This window comes from Sinocyclocheilus rhinocerous, unplaced genomic scaffold (genome assembly GCF_001515625.1).
Source record: "Sinocyclocheilus rhinocerous isolate Xijiao unplaced genomic scaffold, SAMN03320098_v1.1 scaffold1053, whole genome shotgun sequence".
In the NCBI taxonomy this organism is placed as follows: Eukaryota; Metazoa; Chordata; class Actinopteri; order Cypriniformes; family Cyprinidae; genus Sinocyclocheilus; species Sinocyclocheilus rhinocerous.
In genome coordinates this window covers 596,266-619,972 of record NW_015638958.1, presented here as the reverse complement: position 1 = coordinate 619,972, position 23,707 = coordinate 596,266, and the positions used below count along the sequence as shown (strand labels likewise).

General features: G+C 38.8%; 1 pseudogene; it reads left to right on the top strand.

Moving 5' to 3' along the window:
* The window catches only part of LOC107750336 (transcription factor COE1-like), a 137,870-nt pseudogene that overhangs the window by 2,764 nt on the left and 111,399 nt on the right, over window positions 1–23,707 (top strand).

Genomic DNA, 23,707 nt, shown 5'->3' with positions numbered 1-23,707 from the left:
AAAAACGTGCATTTATTTAATTATTTAAAAAAAAAAATCGGTCAAAATATCACGCGCATTTCATAGTCATTTCTCATGCAGAAAGTTATAAATGGAGTTTATGAAAGAGCAGTGTTTTTTCATCATATAGCAGCCCTGCAAAAAAAAAGTCATTGGCAAAACAGGTTCCCTCATAATAAATAATTTGCTCTAGCCAATTATCAGCCTCATACACAACACAAAATTCCCTCGCGCTCCTTACAAACGCAAACCAAGCGAACGTGTCATGATGCCATCTTAAATTAAGACTAAAATATTTAAAAAGGCGACTTAAATGATTAAAACGTTTTCTTATTTATTTATCATTATTGTTATTTTAATTTTGCCTAACATATAGTTGTTATAATCCTTCATTTGTTAGTATTTTGCGTATTTTGTTAGTATTATGCGAATGATTCAGTTAACTGTCAGGCAAAAACACAAGCACATCTTCTGCTACCTTAAAGATCTCCTCTTCCTCAGTTTCTTTCTCTCCCTTTCACACTCATTTTAATTCATCCTAGTGCATTTTTGCAATACATTTTTGCTCTATTTTAATCTCAAATATACACTGATGGCAGGATATGGGTTTTATGGGTATGGGTGTAGTATGTGTTCTCTTAAGACACAATAAAGTGAGTGAATCTGGACGAAAGAAGCAAAAGTGAGAGCTTAATTTGATTTGAAACTTTCATGTGATCCTGTAAATAATACCATGTGTTGGCTGTGGTGGTGATAGGTCCAGGGCTGAGCTTGGTGGAAAGTGCAACCTTTTTTTTGGATTTGTGCTGTCAGTGTAGTGAAGGAAAATCATTATTCGGACACATGCATTGAATTTTAGCTCTTCAGAAATGAGGATCTGTGCATGATCCCATACTTATTACCCACATTATTTTAATATCTAATCACAATTCAGAAACACTGTGTATATTTTCATTCGGTTTTAACTTGTTTGCATTCCTACACAAACTGGATTGATGTAGTTGGAGTTGGCTGAACAGGTTTGTGATGCTCAGGCAGCTCGGGGGTACGTTTGTGGGGTCCATCTCCCCCCGAGCATTTCTCTCTCTCTTGCGTTCTCTCTGGGCCTAGGGGTGAGTGAGAGGGCTGCACAGCTGGGGAACAGATTTCGATTGACCCTTTCACCGATTCTGTACCCCTACACTGTAAAACCTGGCAAAGTGAATTATGTCGCCTCTGTTTTGTCCACTGGGGGGGAGGGTTGTGTGAGAAGGGGGGTCAGACTAATGAAGTCCAGACCCCCAAGCTTTAGGTAAAAAAAAAAATCTTTCCAAACCATCCCAAAATCCCTTGCGTGCAATGGCGCGATACATTCTATTTTTAAATGTTGCAAATCTAACCAAATATGCAACGATGACATTGAACAATACAGGAATTGCACTTGGCCCCACAAAAAAAGTGCAATTTAAAAACATTTCCACATTCGTAAATACACTAAAACACTCACCGTTTCACAAAACACACCTGATTTATAGGGTCTCGCTCTGTTCTTTCTCAGTTGACGCCTGCATGCCGGAATGTAGCACAGAGAAACAAGTGTTTTAGAAGCAGCTGCCCCATAACATGCTAGCGATTAGAGGCCGGCTGCAGGGCCACCTCGGTAATGACCCCATTAGAAACATACAGGTAATGATTTCAGCTGTATAGGCCACTAACGATTTTAGAAATGACTGTAAGCTTTTTAGAACAGAGCGGTGAGAGTGTGAGCGAGAGAAAGGAACGAGTGCTATAATTTGTAGTGTGTGTATGCAGGTCTGGCAGGTGCAGTCGGGGCTAAACCTACAGCAAACATGCACAAGTGCAATACTAATAAAACACACACAGACGCCACAGTGCAGGGGCAGCACTTCACACACACAGCGCTGACTCTTATGTAGAGCTCAGCTGAGGAGAGATATGTGACCGGTGCATTGATCGAGGCGTCCAAAGGAGATCAGTTACAATGAGGCCATGACTAATTTTCACTCTCTTGTGATGGAAAGAAAAACAAATATATAGCAATTTGGCGGGATGCAATAATTAAAAAGGAATTCACTGTGATTAAAGCATAAAGAATGCATGTAACCAATGTAAATACCAGTTTTCTCCACTTGATGCACTTCTGCGTTAGACAGGCAGCTCTATTCTTTGTCACATGTTCAATTAGAGTGTCCTAATCGCATGAAACATTTGCCTGTAATTTAGCCGTCCAGCTCCAGGAAATAACTTCTCACTGTGCAATGGTTTACTTGTCTCGGTGCAATTACGAACAAATTAGAAATTAGCTGGAAGCGTTTAGCACTGGCTGGTTATACGCTTTTACGATTAAAGAAGATGTATATTATGTTTCAGACGTGTTGCAGTGTCTGACAATGCCGTCAGCTGTTTGAATTTGTTTGTGTGTGTGTTAATCTTCATTGTGTTAGTTAAAGTGGCTTTATATTACGATTACGATTGCAATCATCGTGTGAATAGTTGTTCTTTGCCATCATTTGCATATAAGACACATATTTTCTCAAAGTCAAATTCTAAGTTATAGGGACTTAAAACTAAATCAGTTTTTATCAACAACAACTAGGAAAACCTTATAAAACCTATATCTCATGATACACATAGAACATCACTTTGCATTAAAAAAGTCTGGGTTCATGAGCGTATGTGCATTATGTGATGTGTCCTAGTTTTGTCACAACTGTGGAGCGTTCCACACTGACATCCACATAGCCAACGACAGCGAGCGATAAACACACAGGGCTGAATTTGATTAGATGTCTAATCTGTGAGTGAGCCGTGAGTCTATTGACTCAGATCCTCTCGCGCTGAGAGTCTCAATCAGTGAGCAATGATGGCACATCAACCCCTCTGACTACACGGGCCATTCAGCAGAGCACCTTCTTTTTGGAGTAATATACGTCAAAGAGATGTTCAGCTAAATTTTGATGGCAAATGCAATGTTTTGTGTGTGTTAAAGAGAATGTTTTTACTGTGGCTCTTTGTTTTTTGTTAAAATTCAGATTTTGTTCAGTGTGTTTGTCTGAAACATGTTTAAGTGCTTTTAATTGGCGTTATTTAAACCATTATTTCCATTTAGATTGAGATTATCCCAAATGAACAATGATAAAATATCTAAATGATTAAATGGATGATTTATGACATTTAAAAGCCAAGCAATTATCTGGTATTTTTGTATGTTTATTTTTATTTATTTATTTATTTTTGTTTGAGAACCAAGCATTATACAAAAGTACATAACCAAACATGTGATGGGTGTATAGAAAAAAAAAGAAAAAAAAAAAAAGTCAAGGAAAACCTTGTATATCAAACAATTGCGTAGTTTTTAAGTTTTTACTTTGAAGTATTATACTTTTACATACATTTTAATTTTAGTTTTAAATAGTCAAATGTTTTTTTTTACTTTATTAATATAATATTGAACAAGTGAAGAGTTTATTTGCAAAAACAGATAACTCCGTTTTTTTAATTTTCAAAAATCATGTTTTTTTAATTATGTTATCATGTTTTTATTGTGTTTTATTGTGTTAGTTAGCTGTATTTTTTTAGTTATTTTTGTCAATAATCAAAATAACCCAACTGCAGTTTGATTGAGATTAATTGGAATACACAATGAAAAAACATGATTTTTGAAAATGGTTAAAAACGGAATGATCTGTTTTTGCAAATGAACTCTTCAAATATAATAATTACAAAAAAATTGTACTCAGTTTTTATCACCATTCAACGAGAAACATCTTATCATCATTGTACTTTTAGAAATGAACACTCTGATGCATGATGTCAACTACAGCAGTTTTTTTTCAAAGTGTAAAGTTACGTACAAACTAACTTAAGTTATAACTTTTGACCCTTACCCATAATTCTATATGTCTTCTTCGTATGCCATTGCATCTTTTTACTTCTATTGCATTGCATATTAATATTTCTATGAAAATACATAATTTGGGGTTTATATATATTAATACATAGAAGAAAATAATTTTTTTAAGTAAAAAGAAACATTGGTTAATTTTTTTCTTTAATAATTCATGCATCAGAGGTTAAGGGAACAGAGTCAGGAACAGAGAGGCATGGAAAGACACTGTCTACTTTCGGATGTCTATAAAAGTGTTAGTATATTTATATGTGTGTGTGTGTGTGTGTGTGTGTGTGTGTGTGTGTGAATAAACCGGCGAGCAGGCGGTGGCAGTGATGCAGGCAGCTGGTGATGTATGTGCCAGCTTATCGCTGGGAGACGTGACAGACAGGCCGTTTGTGTTTGTGTGGCAATAGAAATCATGGAGAAATGACAGGCCTTTCTTTATGCAAAGATCCTCTCCGACACGTTCGCTTTGACTTACGGCCACCCGTTACTGTGCAGCGGTGACAAATGCCTCTATTACTCTCTGCACTCTGTCATTCCAGGAAGGTTTTCCTATGATTCCTCGTCGTAACATCCAATTAGCGATAAAGAAACAAAGATGCCGGCTATCCATAAACGCAATCAGCACATCTGGCGCAGCGCTTTTACCTCAGATAACAACCATGTAAAATACACATTTTTTTACTTTAGGGGGATCTAACTGCCCATTTTGACAATTTACAATGCACAAGGCTTGAGTCGAACAATTAAATCACCGCACACTTGAGTCGAGAGAGAACGAGAGCTACAGAGATGACAGGCCAAGTGAACCAAAAAACAAAAAAAGACCTGGTTTGACCACAAGTGGGATTTGGGTTTCAAAACAACCTCGTCTTCTCTCTCTCTTCCTCTTCTCGTTCTGTTTCTGCTCTCCACTAATCCCAATATGCTGCCCGTGCTCCTACAGCGCTTTAGTCCTCAACTCATTAAATCTTATTACACAGCTAATAAGCGCTAACCAAACATACCGCTGCCATGCTGACTGCCCGATGCCGCCCCAACACCGCACGACACACACACACAACAAATATATTAAGCAGCACAACTGTTTTCAACATTGATAATAATGAGAAGTGTTTCTTGAACACCAAATCAGCATCTTAAAATGATTTTTGAAGGATTGTGTAACTGAAGACTAGTCCTCAACTCATTAAATCTTATTACACAGCTAATAAGCGCTAACCAAACATACCGCTGCCATGCTGACTGCCCGATGCCGCCCCAACACCGCACGACACACACACACACACACACACACTCGTAAGCATGAGCAAATGTATGCCACAGTAATTGTATCTTTCTGCATAAATTACTCCCCACGTAAACATAGAGTATGTGCATATCTTAGTATCCACCGTCTTCAAAATACTTGAGCACAGGAAGGCAAGCATGCTCTGTTTCTCCCCTTCTTTTCTCTCATTTGGTCATTTATTAGAGTAAAGGTCAAATTAAATATGATTCCCTTATGATGGTTAATTTAGAGAATGATCTCCCATTGCAGATCTCCGATGAAAGCAGTTGCATTATCGACCAAATCTCAGCTGATACCATCCAGCCTTGTAACCTTTGTTTTCGACGAGACCTTTCTGAGAGGGAAACCGTCAGGACGGATGCAACAAATGAGAACAAGAAATTCGTAAAAAAGGGAAAATGAGGAAGGAAGAGCATTAGAGAGAGAGAGAACGAGATTTACATTTACTTGTTGGATCAGCACGTTGGCTCCCAGCCAGGGCAGAGATGATTTTTCCGCGTCACATTTGTATAAACAGAGCGCTGCTGTACGGCTCATTAGTTCGATAGTGAGAGAGAGAGAGACGAGCTGTAGTTAAAGACTTCCCTCTGTCACAGTCCATCACAGGCGTGATTAATGTCACTGAGATGTGGGGCTCGGTCCGTGATGCCACCCATATGCCACACACACACACACACGCACACTGCTTGTGTCATATATCTTTGTTTCGCAGGCATTTTAATAGACACCTCATGGAAAAGTAGTTAGAATACTGGTTAATACAGTTAATACAAAATTCATACTGTACACTGCTTTTTTTTTTTTAAAGAAATCAATGCTTTTATTCAGCAAGGATGCATTCAAGTGATCAAAAGTGACAGTAAAGGTTTACACAAATATATTAAGCAGCACAACTGTTTTCAACATTGATAATAATGAGAAGTGTTTCTTGAACACCAAATCAGCATCTTAAAATGATTTTTGAAGGATTGTGTAACTGAAGACTAGAGCAATGATGCTGAAAATTCAGCTTTGCATCACAGGAATAAATAAATTACATTTTAAAATATTAAAATAGATTTTTTTAAATTATTATAATCATTTGCTTTTTTGTTGCATGAGAAAATACTTTCGAGAAAAAAATCTCAAAATTTTGAACGCCAGTGTACGTCAAAGATATTATGAAATCAGAATGAATCTATTAATTTTCTTTACTCTCATTGATGTCATTTTCTTTACTCTCATTGAAAACATTTTCTCTTTTTGCTGACGTAACCTAGGCCAGGTGGGTGGGAAAAATAGTTGTAACTAATAGTAATAAACAAATCCTGATAGCTGATATGAATTTTTTTGAAGACTAAATGTTCAGTTTTCCTCTGAAGTATGTCACGTTACGGGAGTTAAATGCATTGTAAATTACATATTTGCAATGCTTTCTGTAAAATTTACAGATTTAACATTTTAATCAATCATTATAATCGATCATTATTTTTCACTGCGAGACGATTGTTTTATTGAGATGCACATGTGAAGGCATCACTCACCTCTCTTTTTTACTCACACACACGTCAACTAACTCCTCAATATCTCAGCAGATCCTGCTGTGACCTGTGTGTTGGCAGTTCTTCTCCTCTGCATGTTCATTAGCAGATGATTTCAGAGTTTGAGTCTCTGTGCTTAGTATCTATTTCCCTCAAGTGTTCAGGCCCTTGAGCTGTGAGGATTTTAGCCTGGGGTTACTTTTTTCATTTAACATAATTAGATTTATAATGCTGTATCGCATTAAGCCTGCAGTGTGCAAAGAGCCGCAGACTGAACCACCGACTGCATAGAAAGACGGCGCGCTCATATTCGGAAATGTCATCATTACAAACCCTTCAGCTCAGAGTGGTTTATTGTTAAAGCAGTTCTGTGAGACTGTATTTATTGATTCAAATAAAAGTGGAGGGTGTTTTTACATCCAGAATTGTTTCAGAACTAGGGTTGTTTCTGGCTTGCATGCTTTTTTCCTTTTATTTCTCTCTGCTCTGTGACGAGAACATGTCAAACAGTGTGTTTAACGGAGACCGTTGTGAGACTGTGTGCTGTAGCCGTCCGTTAGCGACTGATTTACACAGCTCTGCTGTCTGTGTGTGCGTGTTTGTCTCCTCCATAGCAGTTATTTCAATACAGAGCGAGTGAGAGCTGTCCAATAGTGCCTCTGCCTCTGACTCATAGCTGCTGGAGTGGATATGGCAGCAATCAACATAATTAAAATAATAACACTAACAAGCTTTCCGAGTCGATCGTTTCCTGCGCGTAAAGATCCGTGCCTCTGTGAGAGCGTGCGGGAACGCTGTCTCTCTCCCTCACCCCATCAGAAACATGATGCCTGGCTTTGTAACTGAGCTGATGGGGTAATGGAGAGGAGCTCATGATGCAATGTGTGTGTGTTTAAGTGTGATACTGTGTTTTTTATTTTTTCCTTCTTGCTCCCCCACAAATGTGTAATTTTGTAATTCTGTCTTCCTAAGCGAAGGTGATAATTTGTGTTTACATGTGCTTGTGCATTTCATGCAGTGCAGACACAGTAATTTTGTGTATATATATATATATATATATATAATAGTATAATTATTTTGTAATTGTAAGGCTGTTTAAAAATATCTAGAAATTTGACCCTAAAATCTTGATGTTTTGATTTAAAAAATGTGCTAATGGACATGTAATGTATTGACTACCCAACATAAATAATTATTAAATTTTTTTTTGACATAATATAATATAGATATATAACATATAGTATAATTCTAATCTTTAAAGCTCTGTTTTACTGTCTTATTTTGTATGCTTTTTTCTTATCGCATTTAGAGGGCATCTGTCAGACTTAGCACCACCCTGACCAGTCAGACTGCTAAAGATCTTCACTGCAAATCAATTACTACAGATGAAGAAGATCATATTTCCCATTTACGTTGAAGTCATCCGCTTTAAAAGTGCTCCTCCCTGAATCCCCCTCCCACAGCCTCTTCTGTGAAAGCTGTTTTTGCCTTCAGTGTAGTAACCTCAACTTCACGAATGAGATTTCACCAGGCTCGGATACAAATGAAGCATTAAGCCCTGGTAATAGTACTGGGGAGGGGTCAGGCTTTATTAATGTCCTACCAAGGGAATATCTCAACGAGCGGAGACAGAGAGCAGGCCGCTTTCCAAAACACTGGCTCCCCACCCCGAGCTCAGCAGATGAACAAATATTTATGTATGAGCATATTTTTGAGATTCAAATGCATTTCGGCCCACCTCATCAGAGTAATGAGTAAATAATGAACAGACTTAACAATGACAGCTGCAATTTATGTATGTGAATGTTACACACTTTTTCATTTAATGATTTAGGGAATTATAAATATTACGGGCCACTTGGTTTGACTTGGTGGTGATATCATTTATTTATTTTATTAATTATGTGAAAAAACGTTCTCCTGTCCCAGCCTAATATGAAGAAACATACATACAGACCACCGCCGTCAAGTCTGGGGTTGGAATGATGTTTTAGTGATTTTGAAAGAGGTCTGTTATTCTTAATAAGGCTGTATTTATTTGAACAAAAAATGTGAAATATTTGTACAATTTAAAATAGCTGTTTCTATATTAATATATTTTAAGATGTTATTTATTACATTGATAGCAAATCTGAATTTTCAGCAACCTTTATTCCAGTCTTCAGTGCTCGAGAAACATTTCTAATTATTATCAATGTTTAATACAGTTGTGCTGTTTAATATTTTTGTGGAAAACATGATACCTTTTTTTCAGTATTATAAAAGTAAAAAACAAAACAAAACAGCATTTATTTGAAAAATAAATCTTTTGTAACATTATAAATATATTTACCATCACTTTTGATCAATTTGCATCCGTGCAGAATAAAATAATATTATTAATAAAATAACAAAATAAAATAAATATAGGTGGATGTGTAGGGTTGGCGTGGAGGTGCAGGCCGCCTCCTCTCGGGCTGCGTGAAGCTCCTCGGTCTCTGTCAGTCCTTCGTTTGCCACGCGTTCTAATCGATGCTCAAGTGTGAGAGTCAGGATGGAGGCTTCTATCGGCTGAACCCTGGGGAGGCCCGAGGGGGTTTGACTGACAGGTCAGGGAAAGAGGAACGCAGCAGTTGCCAAGGCGAGCCGTACCCAGTAGCGATTGGCAGCCGCAAAGGCAGACGGTGCCTTCTGGGGTCCCCCGCTCCGCGCCAGATTCCAATTGTTGAGGTGGCAGAGCAGAGAGGGGCAGACAATAGAGTTCATGGCACACACAGGGCATGAGAAAACAAGCCAAATATCTCTCTCCTAACACCTCTCAGTTATTTCCTGTTATCAGTCTTTGTAACAGCTCCAATTTCCTGTTTGTGTTTCCTGTAGTCTTTATAATTTTACGCATTTTATTTGGAATTATTATACACTCTTAGTAGAAAAATGTTGTGATTCACATGTCAAACGTATAAAATTAGACACTGCGGTGACTTGTCAATGTTATGTATTTATATGCAATATGATAAATTCATGTGAATCTGCCATTTCATCTTCTGCAAGTTCATATTTTTAATGATTATTTGGGTTACAGTACATTAATCTCTCAGTCTCTCTCTCTCTCTCTCTCTCTCGTAGTGGTGTGGGTTTGGCAAGAGCCCATTATGAGAAACAGCCTCCCTCGAACCTGCGCAAGTCAAACTTCTTTCACTTCGTTCTGGCCCTGTATGACCGGCAGGGACAGCCCGTTGAGATCGAGAGAACCTCCTACGTGGACTTTGTGGAAAAAGACAAAGTAAGCACTCTGTCACTAATAGACGCTGCTACACAACGCAACAGGATTTGTGATATGCTGGGGTGTTGCATATTGAACTTAGAGAACATGCTAAGAATGTACCGTATAATGGTATAATTGTTTTTAGATGCACGTTTAGTAAATAAAAAGGTCATGCCATGTTAGAATTAAGCTTAGAAATAATTCTGATGCAGCAGAAAAGTTTTCATAGATCTTTCATTTCAGAAAAACAGAGGGACATACAATTTTACTCCCAAGATTTTACTTCATCTCACACTTTGATTAGTTTCATTATTGTTGCACGGGTCAAATTAGTTCTTTAGATATATGTTAGATGTGTATCTGATTCAAGTTGGTTAAAAAAGTAATTAAAAAAAAAAGGTAATAATAAAAACAATATGTAAATTAATTAATACTCATTGATCATGCATACTGATTATTTGGAAAAAATCTAAACAAAAACAAACAAACAAACAAACAAACAAACAAAAACCTGAACATTTTCCAAACCCTCTGCAACAATGTTTAATGTTTACATACTTTCAGATAAATTTCAGATACATTTCAACAATATATCTGAATGTAGTTTTTTTAGGTCATTTTTTGATCATACGCACATTCTTTATTCGAAATATTTCCTAAAAAAAATTTTTAATTTGTTTTTAATTTGTGTTTTTTTTTTTTTTTTAATTTCATCAATATAAAAAAATAAATATGGTTAGAAATATTGGTAAGATATTCTATATTTTAAATCTATTCTGTATTACATTATATGTTTTCCCTTCTTTATGCAGTTGCATTGTGTATATGTGAGATCTAGTTCAGGGTATCAAACTCACATTATCACACAGAGTTGTGATTCTCAGTAGTAGCGGTACCAGGTAGTACATCTAGGGGGCACCGATGAGACCACCTTTTTGTCATAAGAATTGCATTGACATTATATGTAATGTCTTTTTTCCCAAATTAAATATATTATAAAATACCCAGCGTTTCTAACAGAGGATTGTTGTTTGGCTTATTTTTGTCCCACGTTATTTTGTTCTTTGCTTATCCTTTGAGTGCGATTCTCAGGATCAGCATCATGGGAATAAATCTAGCTCTTTCCCAAAGTATTCCTCTAAAAATTGCCTTTTCACAGTACCGCTATAGCTCCATTCTGGAGTGTAGTCATGTGTTTGTACCTGCTAGCCCTGTAGTGTGTGCCGGAGGGTAGTTCTCAGTAAAAGGTTACAGAGAACAGCTCCGCCCACGGTCATACGGGACGGGGTCCAGCTGGCACGGTCAGCGCTCTGTCCTCGCTGTCCGCTCACCTCCGCCATAACCCCCCACACACTCCTCCACTCCACCCTGGGTCGCTGCCAAGACACTACCACTAAACTTGGCAGTGAGGAGAGAGAAAGACTGACGACATGTGTGGGTGTGTCGTGTTCCTGCGTCACATTGGATTGATGTCACATCAGGGTAAAATAACTCTCCTGAAGCCTGGATGTGATGATTAAATGTAAACCTCACAATTAGTCCAAAGAGTAAAACCAAACTGGGCTCACATTTGGATGCACTGCAGTTCTTTTGCTGTGATTATTAGAAAGTGAATGATTTTGAAGTTCTCAATAGAGATTATAAATTAGCCTTCAAACTAACTTTCAAATTTGTAAAAATCCAAATTCTAATTGGTTTCATAAAAGCACCCCTTTTGTAGCTATATATAAATTTACACTATTGTTCAAAAGTTAGGTGTCAGTAAATTTTTTTAAAAAAGAAATTAATACTTTTATTCAGCAAGGATGCATTAAATTCAAAATCACTGATCAAAATGACTGTAAAGACATTTATAATGTCATAAAATATTTTTATTTCAAATAAATGCTGTTCTTTTGTACTTTCTATTCATCAAAGAATCCTAAAAAATTTAACATGGTTTCCACAAAAATATTAAGCAGCAGATTTGTATTCGACATTGATAATACTAAGAAATGGTAATACTAAGAAATCAGCACATAAGAATGATTTCTGAAAGATCATGTGACACTAGAGACTTGAGTAATGATGCTGAAAATTCAGCTTTGCCATCACAGGAAAAAAAATTCTTTTAAAAATATTTTAAGATAGAAAACAATTACTTATAATTAATATTTTACAATAGTACTGTTTTCCTTTACAAATTTACCATATTTTTGATCAAATAAATGTAGTCTTGGTGAACATAAGAGTCTTGACAAAATGTTAAAACCATCCCCAAACAGTTGACCAGTTGTGAATAGATGTATAGAAAAAGTATATAGAAAAATGGATAGTCAAACCTGAATAAATAAAACACATAGTTGTGAATGTCTTTAGTTGTAGTTTTTGCTAATATTGTCATCATTGTTGCCACAGGACATTGGTTCCATAATTAGCAGAGTCATTATCAGCAGTGAGTCACAATTCAGATCTGAAGGTCAACATGCTGAGATTACCTGTCTTGATGGTCAGTGTTTTAATAGATGACAATTTCGTTTTTATTCTCATAAATTGTCCTACTTGCTTGTGCATTCTTTTAGGAATACAATGGCGAGAAGACCAACAATGGCATCCACTACAGGTTACAGCTTCTCTACAGCAACGGTGAGACCCATACTGCTCCTGCAAACCCTTTCCATATCCCATCAATAACAAAGACATATTGCGAGGCAGAGCGGGGCCAACTGTAAACGATATGTAACCACAATCATGCAACATGTCACATCTGGGAGAGTATTTGAGAGCTCCATCTGTTTATCCTGAGAGGAGTTCATGCTGTTGAACACATTTGCCACCCTTTCACAGTTTACGCTCATGTCTAATGTCATTCCACGCTACTCACCCACACAGACACGTTAAACAAGGTCTCATTTGAGCTCTTAGTTCTTAGTAAAGTACACACACACTGGCTACGTTAAGAGCAGGTACGATGTTACACTTGTCAATATTAGAGATGTGGATTCTCTGTCATCCACCAGACAGCAGGGCAGGAGAAAAGCGAGCTCTCACACTTTAAGGCGGGAAAATCATAAATAATAGAAAAACTCCGAAGCTGAGCCGAGTTTGTTTTTGCTAAGAAGCATTAACGGAATAGTTCAGTCAGCATGACAAGCATAACAGAATGCGCATAAGCGTACTGTAGGGAAAAGAATAATAAAACAAATTAATTTCCAAGACTTTCCATAAGAAACGAGTCCCTTTATGTAGACTTTTCAAAACAATTGGGCTTTGCGTTTGGGACTGGCTTTCTGTTCTGTTTACTCAAAGAGCCTTTTAATTTGAACACACACTTGATTCTACAAGTATTTGTGTTGAAATATGGCACATTAGATTTTTTTTTTATCATGCAACTGAGCAGGATTTTATTATACGCAGAGCCTAAGAAAACATTTTGTTTACGAGATGCGTGTTTTTGTGTCTAATATGTATTTATTCCATTTTAAACCTCCAGGTATCAGGACAGAACAGGATCTGTTTGTTCGATTAATAGACTCCATGACTAAACAGGTGAGTATAGTTTTTTTTTTAAATTGAAAATCATTCACTCAGAAAGTATATAAATATAAATACACACACATGCATGGATATATTTAAGAAAAATATGTTAAGTTTATAAATTTAAAATATTTATATATCATATCAATTATATGAATATAAATATATACATGGAAATACATAGAAATATTTTCGAAATATATACTGTATGTGTGTGTATTTATATATACATAATAAATATACATAGTATACACACATATATTATGTAAACAAAAACTTTTATTTTGGATGCAATTAATTGCGATTAATCGTTTGACAGCACTAATTTATTTTGTCACAAAATGTAACTATATTGCCCTGCTATTTATATAAATTTGATATATAAGTATGTACAACTTTATCCACATACATACAGTATACTCACATAAAACGAAATAGAGATATAGCAAGTCTCAACTGCTTGTTTTTTTTTTTTGTCGCAGAATGTAACTATATTATCACCCAGCTCTTTAGATAAAGGTGAATATATAGTACATCCTACTTAACTGCGTGCTTACAATATATTCACATAAAGCAATGTATACTATATAGCAAATCTAAACTGCTTGATTGCTTGTATCATCTCGAAATGTAAACTATATTATTATCCCGCTGTAATCTGCTAAAAGGAATGAAGATATTTAGATATGATATCTGTTAAAGGGGCTATACAAATAAATGTGACTTGACTAAAAGTGCATGTGATGAACCCCGCATGCAAATAGAAGAACCCCTATCCAAATAGAAGTCCCATTAGAGATGCCTCTCATACTCTCGACTCAGTCCTGCACCTGCGTTCTTCGTTCCGTCATGAAATGGACTAGATTTCAACCCCCCTGGTCTTCGTATGGCCTATCCTTTCCTTAGCCCAGCAGGTCCCACTGTCACTGTGTATCAGCCTGTCTCAGATCAATATGGCAACCAGTTCCTCGACAAAGCATCAACCCCGGAGACCAATCAATAGGCCTTAATGTAGCTGCAGAGCCGACACGCTGGAGACAATAATCCTCCTGACGACAAAAAAGGGCTGTAGCTGTGCGCGCCCGTAAAATCCTTCCCCCCTACCCGCGCACACAGGCTTTACATATGTGCATCAACAGCGAAGCTGCGAATATCGATCGAGAACAACCAGTTTTTCTTCTGATTGAGAATATGTGAGAGAAGGATCTTGGTTGAGTTATGCCGCCTTCAATTTGAACGTTTCCCCAAAATGAATTTAGCGAAATAGTTTTGTACTGCTAATCGAAATATTTCTTGTAAGGTGAGATGACTTAATTAAGGTACCAGGAAAGAGCGTGTTTGGAGTTCATGGAAGACTTGTAACACTATTCCATATCGCTAGAGTCAGACGTGCTTGAAGAACCGGGGTGGGGCCACTACTTTGGCGCCAGCGATGTGAATCAAGAGCGATGATATATAAATATCGACCCGATCCACCTCCCGACCCCCTCCGATCCCAAATCCCCTCCCCCTTCGACAAAAATGGAGGATGGTGATGAAGAGGAAGAGACTTTCATAGGCAGCGAAGAGAAAGATCAATAATGTAGAAGTGGTCGTTATACTAAAAGTATTGTTCCCTAGGGCGTTGGGTCAACCCTGTCTGGCCGACTGACCAGAGTTGAGTAAGATGGAGAATAGTTTGAGGTGGATTGTGTTGTGCGTTCCTTATGTATGTGTGTGTGTGTTTATGATGGATTCATCTTCACTGGTGATGGGGATGAGGTCTGGTAGGAAGGGGGGTGAGTTCTTTAGCTTCCTTGATATGCACCGATCATCTGTCATTCAGGCCAGGCATGACAGCCCGATGACGGATGCCTGGGAGGAGGCCTCTCTTTCGGGGCCTGGCTGGCCATCTGGCTGCTCGGGGTGGATGCTGATGGGGAGAACGGGAAGATTGTTACTCCACATGAGCCCCAGCAGAGTCTGGATCCCCCTCGGATCGCCGCATACGTCCAGCCCCCGATGACCAGATTTAGCTTTTAGCATATGTTAAAGTTGTCAGCATGCTTCGAACCAAAAACATGACTAATGACCAGGTGTCAGCATCCTGAACATCTTGAGCAATCACTGGTTTCTGGATGAGCTAAAGGAGGAGTTCGGCCAAGTCAGAGGACAAGAGGACTGAATAGCAAGGACTGAATAAATATATCAAATGTGACAATAAAGACATTTATAAGGTTACAAATGATTTCCATCTCAAATAAATGTTCTCATTATGAATTTTCTGCTCACAACGTAACATGCAGTTTTTGAAGTATCTTTTAATGCCTTATTAATTCCTTTTTTATTATTTAATAAGAAAAAATTTATTACGCCTCGTATTACTGATCACAATTCAGTATCACTGTGTGAGAGAGGCTTTAGAAGAATATTAACATATGGTTTGGGAGTTCAGCTCACGGATGTACCGCAGTGTTGCATAGGTGGGCCTACACGATTCTTCCCGCTCCACTGTGAAGTCCTACAGGGCTTTCCTCATTACATTGACCTTAATGCAGTGTAATTATGGGTTCACAGTGGGTTCGCGTTGCTGGAGGCCTGGATAGAGGTGTACTGTCCATGAATTTTTGCCTGATGGCCATTGAAGGGGGGTAAGGATCTGTAGGGAAGCAGGGCTGGGGGGGTCGAGAAAGTTAAAGGGGCTCAGATGCTGGTGTCTTGGGTAACGGGGGGTAAACTTAGAGTTAATAATGTAGTGAGGGGAAATGATGGGGCTTTGTTGGGCACCCGAGGGCCGGTGGGAGACGCAAATCCTCCAATAGAGAGCAGCAGTGATTATATATTTTTGTAGGCCAACCCTAAAGTTATAGCATCACCCCAGCTCCCTCGACAAAAACCCTACAGTTTTTTTTCCGTTGGCTTTTGGATTATTGTAGAAAATAATCTATGTGACCAACAAAAGTTTGATTCTTACACGTTTTGTTCATCATTATAATCTTCACAAATTAACACAATTTTTATTAATTTTGAAGCCTAAATACAGTCAGCAGAAGTAAAAAGCTAAACATAGACTGAAAATTGGGCTAGTCCATAGATGAGTTTTCTTGGTCGGTGTGATGGTGTTTATTGCCCCCAACAACCTATTTAGCCACTTGCTAGCATCCACATTTTTCAACACAAGTAAAATCACAAGGGGGGTAATACTGATATATTTTGTCTTGTAGAATAAAATGTGAAAATATCTTGAGCTTGTGTTAACCACAGACTTTTCTTCAGGCATCCAAAAATCCATTAAAAAACCCATTGACTTTAGGACAGTGGATGTGGAAGTGTTAAAATGCCAAATCTTTTCTAGGTTTTGGCTTATGAAAATACATAATACCTGCAGCACCCTATCTGGCGAGAAGGAAAGAAAAAATTGACTACCGATGCACTTCACGTCCAATATTTTTAAAATATGTTTAATGCTAATGTTTTTTGCTTTGCTCTGACAGAGATTTGCCAAGAAAAGAGACAGTCAATTATTATGGGGAGCCTGTCGAGTTATTAAAGTGTTGATGGGAATTTCAACACATTCCGAATCATTAAGATGGACTTTGCTAATTATGTTAATCACAGAAGTGATTCCATCTGGCTGCCACCAGCACTACATAAATCTCACAAATGCTTCACCCTATAAAGTGGACATCATCACTTCCAGAAAACTCACCTGTTTTACACCGCACAGCACTGGATGCTGGGTATTCTGTGCTATTTTCTCCCTCAAGGAATCTGGCTTTCTCGGAGATGATTTCGATACAGGTTCCATTTCCATAATGATGGCTCAGTTTGAGTCGGTCATTATGTGATTGAGTGTGATTATTAACTGCTTCCCTTGATGAATGGTGTGTTTCCATTCGCTAATGAGAGCGAGATGAGAGATATTTCCCCTGTCTCTCACTCCCAGGTGATAGAACTCTTTATCAGGGCCCTGCCGGAGTCTGCCTCACCTGCAACACCCATCAACAGACTGAAAGCACAGCAGCTGTTCATAGCAAACTTGATGTTCTTGTCCCAGACATGAGGATGAATGTGCTATGGTCCCTTTCAGTTTTAATAAATAGCGCTTGTTTTGGAGATCATTTCCTTTGTGTGGTAAATGAGCTTAGAAAACAACTGTGACAGATTAATTGGCATCTCTTGTAAGCAGAGTTACAATATTGCCACGTGAACATCATACTCACAGTCACCAGGAACTTTAAGGAGCGTTGTTTTACCTGGTTAGCATGGCCCATTTTGCCCCTGCTGGTAGACATTGTAACTACACCATCTAACAGTCACCTCTATTGGAAACCACTAAAAATTAGCTTATACTATTCAGGCAAAATAATTTATATATAAAATTATTATATAAACCACTGTATATTACCAGTTTCTGATTTTTTTTGAGAGAATCTTAAATTCATTTATATTATTTTTATTTATTGCAATTTTCCCTGCCAGCTGCTTTTGATGTCATATCTAAGTTAAATCAATAAACAATCGATTAATAATTAAAAAAAATAAATCATAAATATTAGATGTATCTAAAGTTTCTGATAATTTTTTTATTATTATAATTATATATATATATATATATATATATATATGAAGAGGTAATGCATTGGATTGGATTGATTAATGTAAATTTTAACATACAAATGACAATGTTTTATTTATTTGTTTGTTTATTTATTTAGGTTAGAAAAAATACAAAAATTTACTAAACTGTAAATTTTGCCCCTGAATTAAAAAGTTTTGACCCCAATATGTGTGCTCTATAATGTACTATAGGAAGTCATTTGTCATGGGACAGGACTTGGTCTGCGTTTAACCATTCAAGGTCCTTACTGCTCATCCCAATGACTTGAAACTGGCACTTCAGAGTCTCCAAATGAGGCATCGCAGCGGTTAGTTGGCGCATCTACAAAATCACGGCGCGCAGTGCACAGTGGGCACGGACTGGTCTCTGTCCGCCAGTCTGGATGAGGATGCTGAGTTGGAGAGCTCTGCCACCGGCTCTCACCCTCCAGTCAGGCAGCCTGGTGCATATGATTAGCCCTGGCCGCATCCTCTCTGTGCCTGGCTGGGTAATTACAACACTTGCCCTTTGAAAACAAGCCCTCTATTGACATCCATTCTCTTCGTCCTTCTCTATCGTTTCATGTCTTATCTTACTCCTTCAGCATGTTCCACTCTATCTGATGTTAGTCTTAAGATTCCCCAGGGAAGCTTTGAAGGCTGTTTTTTTTTAAGCTCCGCTCTGATATTGCGCCCTCGTCTGATAAACCCACCTTTCTAGTTTTCAAGTGAATCTACTTCAGGATACCGGAGGTCCGTCTGGTGGACTAGTGAGGGCCACGGTGGAGATAGCAAGCTGAGTAGGTAGCTCTTAAAGCATCTGTTCCTCAATCTATGACTAATCAGTAGGAGCGACCAGAGCTGGTGCCTCTTTAGAGCAGCACAGCCTGTCCTGTGCTCATTTTAGGGGTTTGAGGTTGGAGGAGCCGCATTTGTTTTCATGGTTCTGGCCCTTCATCATTAGCCAAGCCAGGGCTAGCCTGCTCAGGCCCTGGAGGGAACACCATTAAGGCCACATTACGGACGCTCCGCCAAGGTTTGTTTTTGCGAATGGGGGCCCGGGCCTCCCTCCGGCCCTGGCTGTGCTCCTGGGGTCCAGTTTGTTTATAACACTTCTTTCGCAGTTTGAGGAGGTTGTCACCACAACCTCACCATTGGGTTTCCAATGCTAATTGGTCTCCTGGAAGTTTGCTAATGGTTCCAAGTAGCTGGGGGAATAAATTATGGTGGCGCGCTCTATGGCAACAGTCACACACACAAAGAACAGGAAAACAACGAACGGTTCATGTTTTTTCAGGTTCTTAAAGATCAAACAATGTGATAAATGATTCATAAAGTCAGATCGTTTTGCATTCGGTGGCTCTGAGTGAGGATTATTTGTCAAATGGCAATCTAATGCATGACAGCATGAAGCAAGTAGGATGAATATATCAGGAGTCTTAGTGGTCGGAAAAATCCATACAATATGATTTGAAGTTATTGCTTAGCTAATCTTAATCGAGGGTAATGATTTTTTTGTTTCAGCATCTACTTAATCATTTCATCAAACTGTTTAGAGAAAAATGGAATAGATACTGCCACTCGGTGTCTCCCGCTCTGCTATTCACGAGCATCACTGCTTCATGTTTAATTTTGATTATGCTTAGTCATTATGCATAAAAATACCTATTTTTTCTTTTTATATTATATTATATTATATTATATTATATTATATTATATTATATTATATTATATTATATTATATTATATTATATTATATTAAGGACTATAAAAATATACTGTATATGTTTTTAAGAATATATATGTAAATATTTTTTTTATTTAAATTTATTATAATTACAAATATATTATAAAAAATACACTGTGATTATTTATTATATTGATAGTGCTAAATTCTTAGAAGTATCTCTGTCTCTTGCTGTAAGAACTCAGTCCTGCAGGAAACACTTCTGCAAAAATATTTCTCTTCTGACTGATGATCTCAAGCTGATGAGTTTAAACTTAATTGGAACCATTTTCACAAAGCAGGCAGCACCAGTGGTCTCACCAGTTTGGTTGGCAAGGGGTGAATGGGCTAAGCGGGATGTATTTAGGGGAACCACATGCCACCAGATGAGGTGCCAGCCTGGGGCGAGGGCATGGGCAAGGGCAGAGGTGATGACAGTGTTGGAGAGGAGCATTTGGGAGAGAGCCGCTGCACCAGGACTTCTCTGGGTGCTGTCCAAACTGTCAGAGGCTGGCTGAGTGACCTTGGCGGGGGCCCAGCCCAGCTGGAGCACAGGGCGAGAGGAGAAAGAGGGCGACCTGTCAGGCAGCCACCAGCTTGAGAAAGACTTGCCGGTCACCACATAGCTCCATCCCTATCTCTAAAAGAACACAGCAGAGCAGTTCTTCTAAGCATGAAAGCAAAGTGTTTTGTACACACATACATAATTCTGTGGTCTTTGAGCACTTTTTGTCCTTTTTCTTTGGTTCCAATTCAAGTCACTGCTCTCAAATACTGCATTTACAAAATCCAACTGAACATCAAGCAGCTTGACTAAAGATACAGTCACTGTTGTATGTTGCTCTCTAAAACAATAGTAAATATAAATACAGAGTTCTGGCATGAAACTCTAGATGGCGCAGTCCGATAGGTTTAGCTCAATCTGACCTGGTGACATCATTGTCACATGGCAGCTGATTGGTTCTCTCCTCTATCGGTAGCCAATGAGCTCGCTGCTCAATATTCAAATACCTGGCTTTTGTTTGCTGTAGAAGTTGGCAGCGCACTTCAGAAACCCTCCACCTCCCCCAGCTCCACCTGTATAGATCTGCTACGGGGTGATTTATGTATGCTATATGGGGGTTATTCATATGTGTTATATGTGCAGCAGCAGTATTTCTTACATGCTTACAGCAGCATGTTGTGGATGTATTGGCAGTAGCAAGCCTCGGTACTTGCTCTGCCGCAGCAGCAGCATAGCAGATCTATTCCGCCAAGACCAAATACATTAACATTGTCATGTACATTACCATGCCAATCCCTCCGAGAGTTGTCATGACAGAAATAAATATATAATGATATAAGTAAAAAGAGAGAGATAGATATCTTTATGAATTTATATCAGTGCTGAGGTAGAAATTCCTAAAACATTCCAGTATCGATCCAACCCTATTAGATAGACATGTAACTTATGTCTTTTATCCATTTCAGCCGGTGTTGTGACAAGAAGAGCTGCGGGAACCGAAACGAGACACCATCTGATCCTGTCATCATCGACAGGTAAGAGCATCTTTTATCGTCTTCTTGCCCTCCAAAATGGAAAGACTCCTGCATCTACGGGCATCTGGATATTTTATTAATGTGCATTTTGGGGGGCAAATCCTGCATCCACAGCAGGACACAGCAGCCAAGTGAGCGAAAGACAGTTTGTGTAGACATGCTCCTCATGACAAACGCAGCTCTCGCAGCAACCACATTTGGGATTCTGAAACATTTAGAGATATTGAATATGATTCCAAACAATTTAGCTTTTTTCCCCATGGGTTAATGTTTGTAGTTTTAGGTTTGCTAACTGCTTATTCTGTTCTGAATACCTTCTCTCAAACTCTTTACCCTGTTGACTGGACTTCTACCCGCTAAAAGCGTCTGTAGGGAGGTTCTGTAATGACTGGAATGGAGTGGATGCGATTGTGTGAGAGAGTGTGCACTTCCAAACAGGACAGCAGTGAGAGTGTCCTCCTAGGGCACAGGGGTCATTACCAAATCCATGTTGGCTCGTTAGACTGGCCTTGGAGCGTATCCAGTGGACAGAAGTGAAGGGAGCCGGAAATCAGTGACCCTCCCTCTTTCTCAACACACACACACACACTTACAAAAGCTCATACACACAACCACACACAAAATCTTCTCACCTCTAGCTGCCATGGAGTGCATCTGATTGGTGTAAGGTTCGAACCTGCAGAGATGATGTCACCTTTTCATGCTCTCAGTGTCGTTTATGGAATGTACCATTATTTAGCCGCTCAGTAAATGACAAAACCCTGCAACCATTATTGTGGCCGCACCAGCAAACAAACTACCAATAATGCCAATTTACTAACAACCGACGGGGCGAGAGAACCATCAAAGGCGCGACAAAATACGACAAAAGCGTGCGTGAGAGCGTTTGAATTTTTCATCTCTCTACAATGAGGCTGATATTGCCATCTGAAATGTTACCTCTGGGAGTAGTCGGAATGAATGGCGCTACGTGGGGGCTGAATCGCTGATGTCTAGCATGTGTGTGTGTGCCAGCCACATCCCAACTCATTACGCTGACCAAAACCCATTCTAAAGTGTTTACGGATGACAGCGGATGCATGTGATTTAAGACATACCGGTCCATACGACTGCATTTTAGCGCCCTATTAAGATGGGCAGTATTTATAGGAGCGCCGCCCTGAGCTCCTTAAACCAACAGATAAATCAGTTCAGCGCGAGGGACGGCTGCCGGCCCACCATGCAAATCAGCTGTAGCGCCCGTCACTGTAAAAGGCTTAATGACAGCCATTCATCCTGCCCTCCACAGTCTCTACCTTTGTTTCAAGCACAGATCTGCTCTGTAAATCAAGACCTGCTGCGCACGGCTGTGCGGCCCCATGCATCACAAATAAGAGCCCTCGCATGCGCACGCTTGCATTAACACAACCAGACCTGGTGGCGTTCGAAGGAATCATTTTTCACGCCTGCCTCTCCGTTAGTTTGGTCTCATCAATTTTGCCCCATTGATCGTGATGTTTACCGCTAATGGGGGCGATAAACAACAACAAACAAAGAGCTTCACTTGATTCTTTTTGATTTCGGCCCATTATTGGCTGTCACGGGAAATAAGGCAATTACAGCGACACAGTCACTTCCTGTCCTGTTCCAGCTTCGTGAGTCTATTCTCGAGTCCACTTAGTTAGGGGTTAAGTATGGGTCAGGAAGGTCAGGGGTCGTATCTCACGACCCCTTTACTTACACAAACCGGGAAGCACTTGCATTACATGCCATTTGCAGATCAAGAAGTGCTCAAGCAATGATGGGCTGGGTGAAATATCACTCTGTGAGCTTTAAAACAGGTGTTAGTACAAGCTAATATTGCAATTAGATCGTCCAGAGAGTTCTCTTAGTTGGACAATAAATTGTGCGGTGCTGTCAGTGCTTAGAGCAGGATGGGGGAGTTTGGTCTAATTACCTCCTTTTGCCTCCCACACATCCAGCCTTGATTGTGATGGTCATAATTCGCTTTTATGCTTTTAATTTCGAGTCATGCACAAGGAGTGAAGCATTGAAATCAGACCATAGATAAGGGTTAACATTCATTTCCTTGTGACCTTACTGACCTTTGCTCCATATTTGTGTTAACAAAGTGTCTCTCCTCTTGTCTTTATCAGGAAAGCATGTTTTCGTGAAGGTCCTGTATGGCACAGATTAGTAGATGTGTTCTTGAGACATCTGTGTTAAGTGTAATATTTTTTATATGCAGTCAGGAAATCTTGGATTAGAAAATAATTTGAAAGGAAATAAACAATGTATTGTGTTTTAAATTTAAGGGTAATAATAAAATATTTTTGACATTGACCATATTAACTCTTTTGTACAGGTCAAATTATTTTTTATTTTTTTTACAGTTCAATGTTTTACACAAATTGTTACA